The sequence below is a fragment of the Balaenoptera acutorostrata genome, chromosome 16 (genome assembly GCF_949987535.1).
Source record: "Balaenoptera acutorostrata chromosome 16, mBalAcu1.1, whole genome shotgun sequence".
In the NCBI taxonomy this organism is placed as follows: domain Eukaryota; kingdom Metazoa; phylum Chordata; class Mammalia; order Artiodactyla; family Balaenopteridae; genus Balaenoptera; species Balaenoptera acutorostrata.
The window spans coordinates 64,145,921-64,163,705 of record NC_080079.1 but is presented as its reverse complement, the minus strand read 5'-3'; the positions used below and the strand labels follow the sequence as shown (position 1 = coordinate 64,163,705).

The 17,785-nt window shown below is 51.7% G+C and overlaps 1 protein-coding gene across 5 annotated transcripts in view; it reads left to right on the top strand.

Moving 5' to 3' along the window:
* Nucleotides 1–527: 527 nt before the first annotated feature.
* PALD1 (phosphatase domain containing paladin 1) overlaps nt 528–17,785 on the top strand; it is a 90,885-nt gene continuing 73,627 nt past the window's right edge. For 2 of the 5 annotated variants that reach the window (XM_007167729.2, XM_057531314.1), the window contains exon 1: nt 995–1,286. The gene's annotated coding sequence lies outside the window, so the exon portion shown is untranslated. Of the gene's footprint in view, nt 887–993; nt 1,287–1,411; nt 1,498–17,785 lie in introns of those variants that run through there. The other 3 variants (XM_057531315.1, XM_057531317.1, XM_057531316.1) reach the window with 3 other exon arrangements.

The following is a 17,785-nucleotide window of genomic DNA, read 5'->3' as shown; positions in this document are numbered from 1 at the left end:
CCTGCTGCAGCCCTGATTGTGGGTGAGGCAGGTAGTGACAGGTGAGGAAGACCGATTTCCCCAGTGTGGAGCAGAGTGAAGGAAGAAGTGACTCACCAACCACGACAAAGCCCATCTCCCCCAGAGGAAACAGTGGCGAGAGAGCGAATGCCCTTGGGTGACTTTGGGGGCACGCGCCAGCGGAGGGCTGGCATGGCTGCTGGGGCGTCGTCAGGGTGCGCCTGGCTGGGCTGCCGAGCCCTGCCAGTGGGAGGCGGGGATAGGCCCCCCCTGGGGGTGGGGATTGTACGTATCACTGCAGGGAGCCATGGGGTGGGGGCAGAGGGACCCCTCCCCTTCCAAAGTTTCTGCCCCATTCTTCCCTTTTCGCCTCCGGGGACTGAGGGTGTCTAGGGCTTGGGAGAAGCCCACGATTGAGTGGACAGTCTGCTTTTTAAGGGCTCAACCGTTGACTCCTGTGGTGGCTGAGGTCCAGAGAGGGCAATCGCCTTGCTCAGGTTGCACAGCACAGCGAGGATTCTTCCGGTGCCCAGCTGCTTGTCTCGGTCCCGCCGAGGCTTGGCCTGGCTTTAAAAAGCGGAGAGTGGCGAGGGCCAGCCGATTTCCCGGGGAGCTGGAGTCTGGGAGGGGGTGTGGCGCCGAGAGCTTTTGCTTCTTTCTCCTGCCAGGGAGGCTGGATGTAGGGTTTGGGCTTCTTCCAGAACTAGCCTAACTAATGACAAGGGAAGAGGAGCTGGCTTCCCAGGCCATCTCCCCCGTCCCAAACTTTTCCTCCCAGGCGGAGGGTGGATGGGCGAAGGGAGGAAGCGGGGCGGGAAAGGTGGGGCCAGCCGTTCCTCCCCGCCAGGCTGCCGAGGCTCTGGAATGCCAATCTGGATGCTGCTTGGTGAGTGTGTCTTTAAATCCGAGACCCCCGCCCCCTTGGCGGCTGGGGCCGGGGCTCGGGCTGGCCGGGCGGCGGCGGGCTCGGTGATTGGCGGCCTGGCCGGATCCGCCCCTCGGCTTGGGGGTCGTGGGGCGCGGGGAGCGGAGCGGCGCGCTCGTTCTGGGGTGGGCAGCTCCCTTCGCCGGCGAGCGCGGGCTCCTTCTCTCGTGGCCTCGCCTCGTCGTGCCCGGCCTGCCAGCCTCCGGAACCGCCTCTGCCCACGGATGGGCTGGGGAAGTTGGGAGGAGCGAGCCGGAGCCCGCGCCGGGCGCGACCCGCCGCTGCCTGACTCGGCGCCCGCCGTTCGGGCGCAGCGCGCCAGCCGCAGGAGCGCGGATGTCCCGGAGCCGCGGGCTGGCAGGTACCGATGCGTCCGGACCCGGGCTGGCGAGGGAGGGCTGATTCAGGAGTTCTCTGGGCACTCCCGGGCCGGGGTTGCGCCGACCACCCACTTCCCATCCCCCAGATCGCACGCCTCCCTGGGCTCCGCGGAGAAGAGAGGTCCTGGGCCCCCACCCAAACCCGCGCGGGATCGTTGCCTGGGAGAGAAGCGGAACCTCACATATTAAACAGTGAGGAGTTATTGAGTCCTTCTGTCTGTCCGGCTCTGGGCTACCGACTTCCTCGAGGAGGTTTCCCTCGGACTGGGGTAGATGTGGGCTGGCGACACCTCCACTCGAAATGGCTAGGCCTGGGGCAAGGCCCAAGAGCTGGGCTTCCTGTGCAGCTGCGGCGAGGCAGGACGCTTCATGATCCACACTTGGGGTCCCTGGGCTCATCTTTAGGGGCTTGAGGCCCATGGCACCAGGAAGAGTCCAGAGAACCCAGTGGGTGCAAGCTTTGATGCTGGGCCCCATCTGGTCCTTTCCTTCTGTAGGCCTGGGACTCCTAGGGGAGCCCCCTTTTCATCTTCAGAGGTTTTTCCTGAAGGGGCAAGAGGCCTGGTCAGAAAGCAGAGTGCAGTGTGCGGGAGACTGTTGCCTTGGACTTTCGAAAGTGGCCAGGGTGGTTGGAACGTGTTCTTATCTCTTGGGGAGTCAGAAATGGAAGAAAAGCTCCACCGACTTCAGGAAGCTTCCCAGCTTCCCTACTCTCTCGACCAGAATTCCACGCACCGACTCCTTGGCTTCCTGCAGAGCAACCTGGACCCGTGACTGAGCATTTCCTAAACGCCAGGGAGGGTGGCAGTGGTGGAAGGTGTTGGAGGGTTCTCCCTTTAGGTGGCTCAGCCCCACGGGGGGAGACAAGACATAAACACAAAGAAAGTTCGCTAATACAGGGTTTCCATCCCAGTTCCGGACTAATTATAATACTAGTGGAAATACCAAGAGCATACACATGATTAATTGCTGAGTGAGTGACAGGGTCTGCAGTTGCTAGGGGAGCTGGGATGCAGTTCTCAGGCAGCCGTGCAAATATGTTTAAAATGTTGAGCCTCCATACCCATCCTTTGTGATTACCGTGCTAGTGGTCAGGCCCTCTCGCCACTTCCATGGATAGGGAGCAGCTGGAGTGTGCCCCAGCCCCACTCCCAGGTGTTTTTTGTTTTTATGTTTTCCTGCTGGTGGATTTCTGAAGAAGCACATTTGGTTTCTGGGGTCAGGCTGCCCATAGGACTCTCCCAGCCTCCCTGGGGCTCTTGAGGTTTAGGGTCTAGATCCAGCCTTACAGGAGGAAGTCCTCTCTTCCTTTCGGAAGAGCCTCTGTCGCTGGGGGCTGGGGATGAGTTTGTCAGGCTGGAGGCCCTGAGCCAGACACTGTTTCCTGTGAGTGCAGACAGACAATCTTCCCCTCGCTGGCCATCCGGGGTTGGAGTTGGGGTGTTGGAGGTGGGCAGGCCTGGCAGGGCTGGCTTGAGGTGAGTGGTACCTGGGGCATCCTGACCTCACCTCTGAGGTTCTGCTTTGTCTAGGGCTCTGCCCTCTCCCGCATCATCCCTGGCAAGTTTCTGTTTTCTGGAACACTTGGCAGAGGTGGCAGTGTGCTTGTGCCTGTGGTCTTGGGAGCTGTTCTGGGGGTGGGAGTTGCTGAACTCACCCTTTAGCCCTTGGCCGGCACTGTGAGTACTTGGGTGAACACAGCCACCTGCCTCCAAACAGGTGGCACACACAGGGTCACCAGGGCACAGGTTGGGGGAATGCTGGCATGGGAAGAGATGTGCGCGTGTGCTCAGGTTTATAACTGTGTGGGCAAGGGCTGTGAGGAACTGGATACAGATGGACACGAAGGCAATGGAGGTGGGCAAGCAACCCAAGGCACAGACACGTGCAGGGGCAGACAGTGTGAACACACAAGTGTGGACCACGCACAGGCCGCAGATACTCTATAGGTGGACCTACGCTATCATGGAGATTTGGCTGGTAGAAGTGGACAGGCATATGGGTGGGCTCACGGAAGCACAGACAGGGATGTGAGCTGACACTCACCAACGCGAGACATGGAGCTGCACGGACGTGCCTTGAATCCTGGGCAGACGTGGAGTTGGCTCTGGGCCCCTGGGACACAGACCACACAGACAGTTATGCCTGCTGAGTCTTCTGGCAGCAGAGGGCAGAACACAGTCGGAGGTAGGTACCAAGATATAGTATGAGGCAAGTGCTGCTCAGTTATCCCTGTGACTCTGTGTGGCAGCAGTGCCTGAAAGCTGACCTGTTTGGGGTGGAGGTGGTACAGGTGCTGTGTGGTGTGGCTTCATTTCTGGATTCCCGCTTTGGAGTTTGAAGACCCCAAAGGGCTCAGTATCCTCTGTTTCACCCTGAGAGTTCTTTGACCTCCCTACGCCCTAAATTACAGGGCTGGGTGCATGCCTTAAACACCATCAGGGACTCCTTGAACTTTGAGGCTCATCTCCCCTGGGTCTCCAGAGCTTCCTGAAGTGAGGTCGTGTGGTCAGGGTAGGGGAGGTACCTGGCTGGGGACTCTCCTTCTGAGCCCAGGCCTGAGGGTTTTTGGCAGGGAAGGGACAATCCCTGGGGAAGAGAAAGAGTAGACATGTAGTTGGGTCTTTGATGAGACCTTTGCTTTCTGGTATGGATGGACTGCCCCTCCCCCAAACCCTTGGACAGGGAAGGCCCCCCTGCCCCCAATCTGGCTATGGCTCAACCTGGAGATTGGGAGATACAGCTCGACACTAACTCACCGTGTTACCTGGGCAAGTTACTTAATGTCTTAACTAGCTCTTTAATGTCTTAACTAAATCTTTAAAGTGAAACGCCTCATCTTTAAAATGATGCCAGTAACCCCTCGCCCTTGGGGTGTGGTGAGGGTTAAATGTGAGATAATCAGTGGAAAATGTGTGGCCCAGGGTCTGGCATAGAGCGAGCACTGTCAGTGGGGCCTTGGTGACCAGCCTTCCCCTGTGGCCAGGACTCTCCAGAGCTGCTTCAGCAGCCAGGTGCCTGGCCCTGGGAAGGCTAGCAGGCCAGGCACCTCTCGGTTGAAAGATGGAGGGCTTTGTCCTCTCCTCCTGCCCACCAGTCGCTCCTTAGCCCTGTGGGACTTCTGCACGCCTGCACGCAGGGTGTATGAAGCTTGGGCCTGCCTCCTGCTGGGCCTCTGGGAGGGGAGCCAGTGGTTTGCTAAGAATAGCCCCAAATTATGGCTCTGCCTCCCAGCGGGCAGCCGTGCATCTTCCCAGCCTGGGCCAGGGGGCTTGCAGATGGGCCTTTTGTGTTTCCTGTAACTGGTACTCAGCACTGGGATGAGCTTGGGAGCAGCAGGCTGGATCTGGGAGGAGGCCCTGCTGTTCTTCCTAGGTGTTTGGCTGGGACCTGGGGAAAGGGAAGGTCTGGGGAGAACTAGCCTTTAAAATCTCTGAGTTCCTCTTCCACTTAGAGCTTGTCCTGACAAGTGACCACCTTCCTACCCCTCAACAGACCTGTAGCGATTAAGAATACCGGGCCTGGAACCAGACCACTGTGGTCTGATTTTCGGCTTCCTCTCTTGCTAGCTGTATGGCATCGGACAACTCACTTAACCTCGCTGTGCCTGATTCCCTTGTGTAACAGGATTAATAATAGTAACTCTCTTATAAGAATGTCACAAGGGTGAAAGGAGGTAGCACATGGAGAGCCCTTGGGGTAGTGTGTGGCTCATAGTAAGTGCTCAGTAAACATTAGGTGCTTCTGTTATCATGGTTCCAGTTAATCTCAGCAGAGGGAGAGACCTGTGAGGCCACAGAGGCCAGGCTGTTTGCACAGTGCCTCATGGTGGGAAGGCACCAGGATGGCTTCTTGGTTCCAATTCCTGGCCTTTCCTGCCCCCAGGTTCAGTATGAGGTGCAGGGGACCAAAGGTGAGTGAGACTCAGTCCCTGCCAGATGAGAGAGGCACATGTCTACCTTCTCCCACTGGTACCTTCCCGGGGCCTGTGCCAGCTGTGATTGGAGCCGGAGGGAGGGAAGGGCTTGCCTGGGGACGGGGTGGTGCTTCAGGTGGGCTTTGAAGGATGGCCAAGAGTTTGCAAGGATGAGAAAGGCTTCCCAAGCAGAATGAGCAGCCCATGCAGAGATGTGACAGCTTGGCGTGTTTAGGGAACGTGAGCGGATCCACGGACCTGGGGTGGGACCCACGCTCAGCACTCCTGGCCTGTCAGGAGAGACCTTTCTGCGTCCTGCTGTCCCTCCCACACTGGGCTCAGAGGCAACCCTGGTGTGCCTCTTAGGACATAAGCTAGAGGCCCCCCGGAATTCTGGCCTCCCCCTTTCCTTTAAAGAATCACCTTCACCGTCCCCCCATTCTCCAGGGGACCTCCCCACCCTCTTATAAATGCCTGCCAGCCCTTCCTGGGACCCCTCATTTTTGAGCTGGGGACTCCAGACTGCTCTCACCCCAGCATCAACATGCCTATTTTTGCTCTTAGCTGAGATGCCTATAGGTTAACAGGTCCCCTTCCTCAGGAGTGAACTGAAGCCTTTGAGACCTCTCCTAAGGAGTGAATGTCTAATAGTAGAATTAGAAGGTGTTTTATTTCCTGTAGCTGACATGTGGACTGGCTTTAGCTCTGAAGGGTGCCCCTGCTTGGGCTGGAGCTGGGGCACACTGATGAGGGAGAGACATGGGGCATCTGGGGTTACCTCCATGCCCATGGCAGGCAGTAGAGAGCATCTTGGAACTGGGTGTGCCGCTCCTGACCCTGTGGGCTCCCAGGGAGCAGGGCTTTCAGAAATTCCAGGAGGAGGGAGGGTGTGGTGCTGGGACAGCTGTGGGTGCACGGCTTGGCTTCCCTCCCTCGCCCATGAGAAACAGCCCCACCGCCAAGAGGCTGCGTCGGGGGCATGTCGGGGGGGAGAGAAGTGAGTGCCCTCAGATGACCTTGGGCTTTGCCAGACTCTGCATCCTGCTGAGCCCCAGGCCCTGCCTATCTGCAGGCGGTGTGTCTTCTGTCCTGGCCCTCCCCAGAGTGGAGGACCGGGACACTGGGCGTTTTTGAAGATTCTGTTTAGAAAGCAGAGAGGGGAACTTCTCCCCTTTTCCTTTTCCTGGAACTGCAGACCCCAGGAAGGACTTAACCCCTCTCCTGCCAGTCACAAAGTGGCTGGTGGAGTGTCCACTTTGACTGCTGCCCTCTAGTTACTGAGTCCTTCTCCAGGGTCCCTGATGTTGGTGCTGACCCCTCAACTCCCCAGGGCCCTGACTGGCAGGACCTAGAAGACCTCATCCACCCTGGATCTGATCGGAACCCTCCCTACCCCCATCCTTGCTTTAGCCTTGGTTAGACCACCCGCTTGGTAGTGGTGCTCACTCCCTGCCCCCATGGCAGCCCTGTCTATTGATGGAGCTCGCAGACTTTGGGAGTCTCCTGCAGGTGCTGCTGTGCTGGCTTGCTCCAAGGCCTGTCGGGAAGCTCTGGTTTTCAAATGCCCCAGAGCCAAGGGCCTCTCTGGAGATCGGGCCCCGGTGCCGCAGAGCCTTCTGGGGAAGTACAGAGCAGGTCTCTCTCTTCTACTGGGTGTAGATGCTCTGAACTGGGTCTGAGGCATAGGTGGATAAGCCCGGGACCAGCAGTTGACTGCTTCCTCTGAGCCCAGTTTTCTCATCTGCAAAATGGGCGTAATAAATTTTTACATCTACTTAAAATAAAATAAAAAAAATTGAGGCGAAATTCACTTGACGTAAAATTGACCATGTTGAAGTACACAGTCGAGTGGCATTGAGTACATTCGCAGTGTGTGGGACCACCACTTCCATCAAGTTCCAGAACATTTTCATCACCCCAAAGGAAGACCCCTTTCTCATTAAGCACTGACTCCATTCCTTCTACCTCACTTAGAAAGGAAGTTTTATTGAGGTACACGTACCATAACAGTCACCCAGCCTAGGGGGCAACTGGCTGAGTGTCGGTGAAGGCCATGGGCGTGCAGCCCCACTCCAGTCGAGTGTGCGAACGCTTCCATCACCCAGAAGCTTTCCTGGGGCTCCCCTGCCGTCAGTAGCCCCTCCCACGCCTGGTCCCCGGCCGCTTATCTCCTGTCACTCTGGTTTTGCTTTTTTCTAGATTTTCACATAAGTGGACTCAGGTAGATAATAGGTATTTTTTATTTCTGCCTATTCTACTAAGCGTAATGTTCTCGAGTCTCATCCACGTTGTCGTGTGTTCTGGGAGTGCCTTCCTTTTTCATCCCAATGTGTGCGGGGAGCATAGCTTGCTTACCTAGTTTCCAGTTGATGGATGTCTACCCTGCTTTTGAAAATGTTTTCAGTTAAAACAAAATTAAGTAGTTATCTTTATGAAGGATTCAGGTAGTAGCTTCATAGAGAGAGAGAGAGAGAGAGAGAAAGAGAGTAAAATCTGAAAGCCACTTCCCCCTCCTGACTTCCTCTCTTCCCCCGAGGTATCCCTCTCAGCAATTTGTGAATATCCCACCATCTTCTTTTCTGTGCCTCTGTGTGAGTTTGTGTAGTTTTGATTTGGGGATATAGATGGGATGGCACTTGGTCCATGGCTTTGGGGCCCGCTTCTTCACTTAGCCCTTGGTCTTGGGGGTGTTCCCAGCACAGCCATCTGAGTTCTTCGTGTTCCCTGGGAGCCAGCCCTGAGCTGAGGGCCCAGAGGTGGGGGCCTGGGCCAGGTGAACAGGTGTCCACTCTCTCCCCCTCCCCCAGCTCCGAGCTGGGGCTCAGTGAACCTTTGGGGAGACAGAAGAAGGCTTCCTGGAGGTGGTCAATTGCAAGAGGTTTGTGGAGGAGGGAGGCACTGGGACAAAAGGGGTCCGTCTGTCAGGGGTGGACGTGCACTCCTGCTGGCTTCACCAGCGCCTCCCACCCAGCAGCTGCCGGCAGGGGCTTCCTCTTCCTGTCTCTGTAAAGTGCAGCTGGAAGGAATAGGCCCAAGGAGAGGGAGATTTGCTGGGTCGACAGAAGATGGGCCCTTGAGGCCTCCCTTCTTGTTGCCGCGGAGTTGCCCCTTGCTGAGGCTGGAGGCAAGCAGCGTGCTTGGATAGGGACCCTGTCCTGCGGGCAGGCTGTGCTGGGCGAGTGTGGGTGAAGGGTGAGGATGTCGGCTGCCTCCCCAGGATGGGGGACTGCCTGTGCTCAGATGTGCTGGCTCCTGGCTCTGGCCCATCCCCAGCCAGCTGTGTCACTGAGGTGCTGAATCTTTATCGTCATGCTTCTTTCCTTGACGCTGCCGCTGATGTATACGTGAATCACATTCCCTGCGTACTTACTGACATTGGTTGTTTTCATTGTTTTTAAGTTTTTCCGAATTTAATAATTCAAATAGTGCCGTAATACTGTTGTATGAAGCGGATTCCAAGGGATAGGAATCCTGTGCTGTGGTGTCTGAGGGCAGCCAGCTGCTCACCCTGGGTGGGCTTGGCTTGTGACTTAGGGTTTCGTCTTAGCCTCTGTCGCCTGAGCCCTTGGGCACAGTATAGGCGGAGGAAGAGTAGAGTAGGCCTGGAAGGGAAGCCGTGAATAGGTGGGTTTGTTGATTTCCCTGTGATTTTTCCAGCTTAATGCAGCTCAAACCTGGGTAATAGGTCGACCCTCCCCCCCTTTTAAAAATAGCTTTATTGAGATTTAACTCACAAGCCATACAGTTCAATGATGTAAAGTATACAGTTCAATAGCTTTTAGTGTATTCAAAGAGTTGTACATCTGTCACTACAGTCTAGTTTTACAACATTTTCATTAAACCAGAAAAATACCCTGTACTCATGAGTCATCACTCCCCACCCCACAAGTCTACTTTCTGTCTCTATAGATTTGCTTGTTCTGGACATTTCATATGAATGGAATCATAAGTATGTGGTTTTTTCTGGACTCCCTTTTAAAGGAAAAAAAAGCCTCACCTGTTAATTTAAACTTTCTTATTAGAATATAACTTAAATGTACAAATATAAAACTTGGTGTAAGTGCCTCAGACTTACATAGTTTTTACATAAGTATAAAGCAAACATGAAATAAAGCCAGAATAAAACTAATAAAACCAGAAAGCCGGCCCATTTCAAATGAGCAATATTAATTTTTTTTAAAAAATAAATTTATTTATTTATTTATATTTATTTTTGGCTGTGTTGGGTCTTCGTTTCTGTGCCAGGGCTTTCTCCATTTGCGGAGAGCAGGGGCCACTCTTCATCGCGGTGCGCAGGCCTCTTACCGTCGCGGCCTCTCCCGTTGCAGAGCACAGGCTCCAGACGCGCAGGCTCAGTAGTTGTGGCTCACGGGCTTAGTCGCTCCGCGGCATGTGGGATCTTCCCAGACCAGGGCTCGAACCCGTGTCCCCTGCATTGGCAGGCAGATTCTTAACCACTGCGCCACCAGGGAAGCCCAGCAATATTAATTTAATTGGAAGGATGTGAACTGAAACGAAATTGCCATCGTTGGGTTGATAGCAGAGAGCTGGCCCCTTCTGTTTCCCCTGCTTCTGTCGCTTGTGCCTGCTGGGCTGGCTGGCTGGTTTGGGGTGATTCTGATTACAGTTGTCCCTCGGCAGCATCCTGGGCGGGGGGATTGGTTTCAGGACCCTCACGGATTCCAAAGTCAAGATGCTCAAGCTCCTTATATAAAATGGCACAATATTTGCATATAACCTATACACTTACTCCCTTATCTTTTAAATCATCTCTAGATTACTTATAATACCTAGTATAATGTAAATGTTATGTTAATAGTTGTAAATACAATGTAAATGCTATGTAAATAGCTGCCAGCACACAGCAAATTCAAGTTTTGCTTTTTGGAACTTTCTGGAATTTTTTTTTTTCAAATATTTTCAATCTGAGGTTGGTTGAATCCGAGGATTACAGAACCCAAAGATGTGACTGGCCGGCTATACCCACATTTGAGCCTGAACTGCCGATGAGTAATCCCCAAATGGCTGTTTTAATAGTACACCACTTGATAACCTGGAAAGCTGGCTCATTTGATCAAAGATACGGGTGTAATAATGGCGTTATTGAAATCTGCATATAGTGGCTGTTAAGCCCACTTCTCGTGGGAATCAGGAATTTGGCACAGAGATGGGCTTTGCTCAATTCACACGGATGCTCTCAACGTGAACACAGTCCTGACTGCTAAGAGATTGGGCCTTTGAACTGGGCACATCCAGGCTGCCATGGGCTACAGGGTGGCTCGATTCTCCACCCCACCCCCTTCTCTTATTTGAAGCACAACCTTTGTTTGTGTTGTGTGCAGTGATGTCATTTGGCCTTCACAAAGAAGGAACTGAATCATAAACACAGGAGCAGACCGAAGCCCCAAATTGCACAGCAGCACTTGCTTGTGAGATGGTCATTTGGATGACCCAGGGCATGCTCTCATTACTTTTAAAAAATTTTTTATTATTTTTTTTAATTTTTATTTTTTTAACATTTTTATTGGAGACTTAAAAAATTGAGGTGAAATTCATATAACATAAAATTTACTGTTTCAAAGTGTGCAATTCAGTGGTATTTAGCACATTCACGAAATTGTGCAACCATCACATCTACCTAATTCCAAAACATTGAAAACATTTTTATTTTATTGTGGTAAGAACACTTAACATGAGAACTACCCTCTTAACACATTTTTAAGTGTATAATATCTTATTTTATTTATTTATTTATTTATTTATTTATTTTTGGCTGTGTTGGGTCTTCGGTTCGTGCGAGGGCTTTCTCCAGTTGCGGCAAGCGGGGGCCACTCTTCATCGTGGTGCGGGGACCGCTCTTCATCGCGGTGCGCTGGCCTTTCTCTATCGCGGCCCCTCCCGTTGCGGGGCACAGGCTCCAGACGCGCAGGCTCAGCAATTGTGGCTCACGGGCCCAGCTGCTCCGTGGCATGTGGGATCTTCCCAGACCAGGGCTCGAACCCGTGTCCCCTGCATTAGCAGGCAGATTCTCAACCACTGCGCCACCAGGGAAGCCCTAATATCTTATTTTTGACTATAAGGACAATGCTGTACCGCAGATCTCTAGAGCTGATTCACCTTGCTTAACCGAAACTTTGTGCCTGTTGATTAGTAACTCCCCATTTCTCCCTTCGCCCAGCCCCTGACAACCACCATTCTACTCTGAGTTTATGAATTTGACTATTTTAGATCCCTCATGTAAGTGGAATCATGCAGTATTTGTCTTTCTGTGACTGGCTTATTTCACCTAGCGTAATGTCCTCCAGGTTCGTCCATGTTGTCGCATACTGCAGAATTTCTTTCTTTTTAAAGACTGAATAATATTCCATTGTGTGTATGTACCACATTTTCTTTATCCATTCATCCATCAGTGGACATTTGGGTTGCTTCCACCTCTTGGCTGTTGTGTCTCGTGCTGTAGTGAACATGGGTACGCTAATGCCTCTTTTGAGATCCTGATTTCAATTCTTTTGGATAAATACCCAGAAGTGGGATTGCTGGATCATCTGGAAGTTCTATTTTTAATTTTTAGGAACCTCTAAACCTGTGCAGTTTTCCACAGTGGCTGCACCATACTACATTCCCACCAACAGTGTGCAAGGGTTCCAATTTCTCCACATCCTTGCCAACACTTGGCTTTTGTTTTTTTATAATAGCCATCCTGACAGGTGTGAAGTGATATCTCATTGTGCTTTTTTTATCCCCTTATTTATTTATTTATTTTATTTGTTTTTGGCTGTGTTGGGTCTTCGTTTCTGTGCGAGGGCTTTCTCCAGTTGCAGCAAGCGGGGGACCACTCTTCATCGCGGTGCGCGGGCCTCTCACTATCGCGGCCTCTCTTGTTGGGGAGCACAGGCTCCAGACGCACACTCAGTAGTTGTGGCACACGGGCTTAGTTGCTCCGCGGCATGTGGGATCTTCCCGGACCAGGGCTCGAACCTGTGTCCCCTGCATTGGCAGGCGGATTCTCAACCACTGCGCCACCAGGGAAGCCCTCATTGTGCTTTTGATCTGCGTTTCCTTGATGATTAGTGATGTTCAGCATCCAAAACATACTCATCGCCCCAAAGGAAACTCTGTATCTACAAAGCAGTCACTCCTGATTCCCCCCTCTCCCCAGCCCCTGGCACCACTAATCTACACTCTTGTCTCTATGGATTTACCTATTTTGGGTATTTCATGGACATGGAATCATACAGTATGTGACTTTTTGTGTCTGGGCTTCTTTCACTTGGTGTAATGTTATCAAAGTTCAACTACATTGTAGTGTGTATCAGTGCTTCATTTCTTTTTGTAGCTGAATAATAATCCATTGTATGATATACCACATTTTGTTTATCCATTTATCATTTGATGGACATTTGGATCGTTCCTACCTTTTGGCTGTTGTGACTAGAACATTCGTGTACCTGTTTTCAGTTCTCTTGGGTATGTACCTAGGAATGGAATCGCTGGGTCATATGATAATTCTATGTTTAACTTTTTGGGTTTGATATTCTAGAATTAGGTAGTAGTGATGGTTGTACAACAATGTGAATGTATTAAATGCCACTGAATTGTATATTTTATAAGGGTGAATTTTATGGTTATGTGAATTAAATCCCAGCGGTGAGGGGGACAGGGGAGAGCTCACGGATCCCGAAGCAGACATCCCTGGAGTCTGGATTGAGTCATATTCTCAGCTCTGGGCAACCCAGAGTCCTCATCACCTCCTGGGATCCTGCGGACTTCCTGGGTGGTGAGGACACCGGGCTTCAGCCCCATGGTCCCTGTTTGGGGTGGTAGGTGGGAGCTGTCTGCCTCCCAGCCTTAGCTCACCCTGGCCCTTTCTGGCTTCTAAATGAGAGGTGCTCACTGTAGAACTCAGTGCCCTCAGTTTCCCCACCTGTGACGTGGACCCATGAGCAGCCAGCCGTGGCCGTGGCCCAGGCTCTGTGGGCAGCAAGGCCTGTAGTGGGTCAGACGTGTGGCAGGTCAGACCTCCGACGCCACCTTCCCCTCTCTGGCTTTCGTATTGCTTTCCAGAGGGAGCTGCACAGACCTCTTTCTTTTCAGGTCTCCAGGCCCTGCTGCTTCCTTCTGAGATTGCAGTGGGATGGAGACCATGGCCACCCTGTCTGTCTGCTCAGCCCTCACCGCACATTGCTTCCCCCTTTGTCCCATCTCAGTGAGTGGCAGCCCCATCCCTTTAGTTGTTCAGGCCAAACCTGAAGTTGTCCGTGGTTCCTCTGTGTCTCTCACACCTCAGAAACGTGTCAGCAAGTCCTCTTGGCTTACCGTCAAAATGGGTCCAGGACGAGCCATGCTGCGGGCCCAAGCCGCTAGCATCACTTGCGCGGGTGCAGAAGACTCCTAACAGGCTGTTGGCTTCCGTGCTTGGCCCCCGACAGCCTCTTCTAGCACAGCAGCAGGGTGACCTTGTTGGAATGTAAAAGTCAGCTCAGGGCACTTCTCTGGCCCAAGCCCCCGCCATGTAGTTCCTCATTTACCTACAGGGAAGGCCAGTGTCCTTACTGTGGCCTCCATCTAGTACCCACCCGCTCGCTCTCACCTTGCTCGTGGCTGCCTCACGCCTCCTTCAAAACATTGGGAACACCCCACCTCAGGGCATTTGCACGAATGATCCCTTGACCAGGGATGCTTTTCCTCCCCAGAGCCACATAGCTTGCCATGTAACTTCCTTCAGGTCTTTACTCAAATGTGAAGCCTCCCTTGGATACCCTAAAATTCCATGCCTCATCTCCATAACCCTTTTCTTTCTTATCAGTTATCACCTCCTGATATACCATGTATTTTACTAATTTGTATAGTTTATTTCTGTGTCTCCAGCTAGCATGTATGAGGCAGGAATTTTTATTCTGTACTGTTAGCTCCTAGAACAATGCCCTGCACATAGTAGATGCCCCAGAAACGTTTGTAGAATGGCTGCATCAAGAGGGAGTGAATTGGGCCATTTTATAGATGAGGAAGCTGAGTCTCAGAAAGGTTGACTTGAACCTAGTCTCTTGACTCCCAGTGCTCTTTTGCTGAGCCATAGTTCCACCTCCTTCTCCCTATGGCCCTGTGTCTAGGGACAGCCATGCTAAACCTCGTGGGTCTGAGGCTTCCAAGCTCCCCTTAGGAAGCTCCCTTTGTTAAAATGGTAACTACGGAGTTGACGTTCATGCAGGTGATGGAACAGCCTGCCCCGTTTGTTGAGCGCTCACTCTGTGCTAGGCGCTGGGCTCAGCAGCTTAGATGGATTTATTTCTCAGTTAAACCTCACCGCATCCTGAGGAGGAGGAGGTGTCATTTACCCCATTCTGTGAATTGGGTGTGGAGAGCTTTTGTGTGGAAATAGAGAGCTTTCACGTGGGCAAAAGTGGAAAGGATCCATAACTTCTTGAACCAATGAGGATGTGTCTTAAGGAATTCTGGTTGCTGTATGATGTGCTACAACCGTTTGGAAAAGTAATACGGCACTTAGTTACTCTAGTTTTTAAAACGCACGTGCCTTTTCATCTAAGCAGTCCAAATTTTGGTAGCCTGTCCTAAAGAAGTCAAATTATCAGGACATAAGGCTTTGTGCACAGGGATTGAGTGGCCGTACCCCAGAGACCACGCTGTCTCCTTTCACTTCTGTGTTCTCCCCACGCAATACCCTGGCACGGGCTGTGTTCCTCTTCCTGGCCTGCTTTTCACGTGGCCCAAACCTTCCTGTTCTTTAGATGTCAGCGTAGGCCTTCCGTGACCATCATATCTACAGTATAGACGGTCCCCAACTTACAGTGATTCGACTTAGGACTTTTTGACTTTAAAATGGCGTGAAAGAGATCTGCAGTCAGTAGGAACCGTACTTGGAATTTTGCGTTTGGATCGTTTCCTGGGCTAGTGATGTGCGGTGCGCTCCTCTCCCGTGATGCTGGGCGGCAGTAGCCACGGCTCCGTCAGCCACGCGGTCCTGAGGGTAAACAGCCGATACACGTGTAACCATTCTGCACCCACACGACCGTTCTTTTCACTTTTGGTAGAGTATTCAATAAATTACACGAGGGATTCAACACTGTATTATAAAACAGGCTTCGTGTTAGATGATTTTGCCCAACCGTAGGCTAATGTAAGTGTTCTGAGCATGTTTAAGGTGGGCTAGCTAAGTTTTTCAGTAGGTGAGGTGTGTTAAAATGCATTTTTGACTTGCGATATGTTCAATTTATGATGGGTTTATTAGGAGGTAACCCCGTCATAAGTTGAAGATCTGTATGTCCTTTTCCTACCTTCCTCATTTTCTGTCTCAGCATCTCAGCCCTTGGAGCCCTCATCACAGTGTATGCAATGTGTCACTATTGTATTTCTTTTTTTTAAAAAAATAAATTTATTTATTTTATTTTGGGCTGCGTTGGGTCTTTGTTGCCGCGTGCGGGCTTTCTCTAGTTGCGTCGAGCAGGAGCTACTCTTCGTTGCGGTGCGCGGGTTTCTCATTGCGGTGGCTTCTCTTGTTGTGGAGAACGGGCTCTAGGCATGCGGGCTTCGGTAGTTGTGGCACGTGGGCTCAGTAGTTGTGGCTCGCGGGTTCTAGAGCGCAGGTTCAGTAGTTGTGGCGCATGGGCTTAGTTGCTCCGTGACATGTGGGATCTTCCCGGACCAGGGCTTGAACCTGTGTCCCCTGCATTGGCAGGCGGATTCTTAGCCACTGCACCGCCAGGGAGGCCCCACTATTGTATTTCTTTGTTGACTCCCTCCCTCTCTTTTTCTCTGTTGTGGGAACGGCTGCTCCCAGGTGCCTATCTGGTTGACATGGTTAATACTTAGTAGCTCTTTGTTGAATGAATAGTGATACAATGAAATGACACACCACCATTAAACAGACAGGGTTGGAGTTGTATGTAATTAACTGGAAGGGGCTGTTTGTGTTGTCTTGCTAAGGAAAAAAAGCTTGTTGTAGAAGGAAGCTTAACAGGTGGGCTTGGAGGGAGATGAGACAGGCATAAACTTTTTCTTTATACATCCTTGTTTGACTTGTGGCATTAAGTACAAATTTCGTAATAAAAAATCTGGCCAACAACAACAAAATCACAAAAGAAAAGATCATATCCAGTCAGAGGGAGCATCAGGACTTGAACCCTGGTCCTTCTGACTCCCAGCCTGTGTTCTTACCCACCACCCAACACCTTTCTTAACCTTTCCACATCCAGCTTCGCAGTGTCACCTCACTGCAGTCCTCAGAGGAGGACAGAGTATGAGTTATTAGCTGTTTGGATTTTATTTTGTAAATTGAGATAAAATTTTCAGACAGTAAACCAGGGCGTGGTTTGATGAATTGTTACAGGTATATCACCTGTGTGACCCATACCCAGATCAAGATATAGAACATTATCAGTGGCCTGGAAGATTCCCTGGAGTCCTTTCCCAGTCAGTTAACAGACTGTCCCATCCTCTCAAGTGGCCATGCTTCTGAGTGCCTTTCAAGGATTAGTCTTGCCTGTTCTTGAACTTTATGTGATTGGAACCATATGGTATGAGCTATTTTTTTTTTTTAATAAATTTATTTATTTATTAATTTTTGGCTGTGTTGGGTGTTCGTTTCTGTGCGAGGGCTTTCTCCAGTTGCGGCGAGCGGGGGCCACTCTTCATCGCGGTGCGTGGGCCTCTCTGTCGCGGCCTCTCCCGTTGCGGAGCACAGGCTCCAGACACGCAGGCTCAGTAGCTGTGGCTCACGGGCCCAGCTGCTCCGCGGCATGTGGGATCTTCCCAGACCAGGGCTCGAACCCGTGTCCCCTGCATTGGCAGGCAGATTCTCAACCACTGCGCCACCAGGGAAGCCCGGTATGAGCTATTTTTATCTGGCTTCTTCTGGCTTCTTCCTCTCAACATGAACTCTGCGATTCATATGTGATGCTGCAGCTTGTCTTTTTCATTGCTGTGTATTATTCCATTGTGTGGATGTATCACTATATATATATATATTTTTTTTTTTTTTTTTTTTTTTCCCCTGTAGATGGACTTTTGCCTAGTTTCCAGTTTTGGGGGGATTATGAGAAAAGCTGCTGAACACTCTTGCCTGTGGACACAAACACTCACTTCTCTAGCATGTAGATCCAGGGGTGCTTGCTGGGTGCTGGGATAGAATCCAGAAGTAGATCCAGTGTAGATCCAGAAGGGGAAGTACTTGCTCAAGGTCACACGATGACTCATGGGTGAAATCAGCCTACCTACCCCACCCCCGAAGCCCTCTCACCCTGGTCTTACCAACACTTTCCACCCCTGGCCTGCTTCTTCTCACCCCGGCCTTGTGGAGGGTCAGACCCCTCCTCGTACTGGAAAGAGCCTCGCGGAGCGGCTTCGTCTGGGGCTGGCGCACGCCTGGCTGGGACCGCCTTCTCTCGCAGCCCTCCCAGGCCGCAGAGGCAGCCTTGTGTCTCTTTCCTCAGCTCCCTCCACTCAGTTCTGTAGCACCAGCTCCTCGGGAGGTGGTGCCTTTAGCTATTTCCATACCTGTCCCACCTCTCCACCCTGAACTCTCCAAGGGTGGGGACAGAAAAGAATATG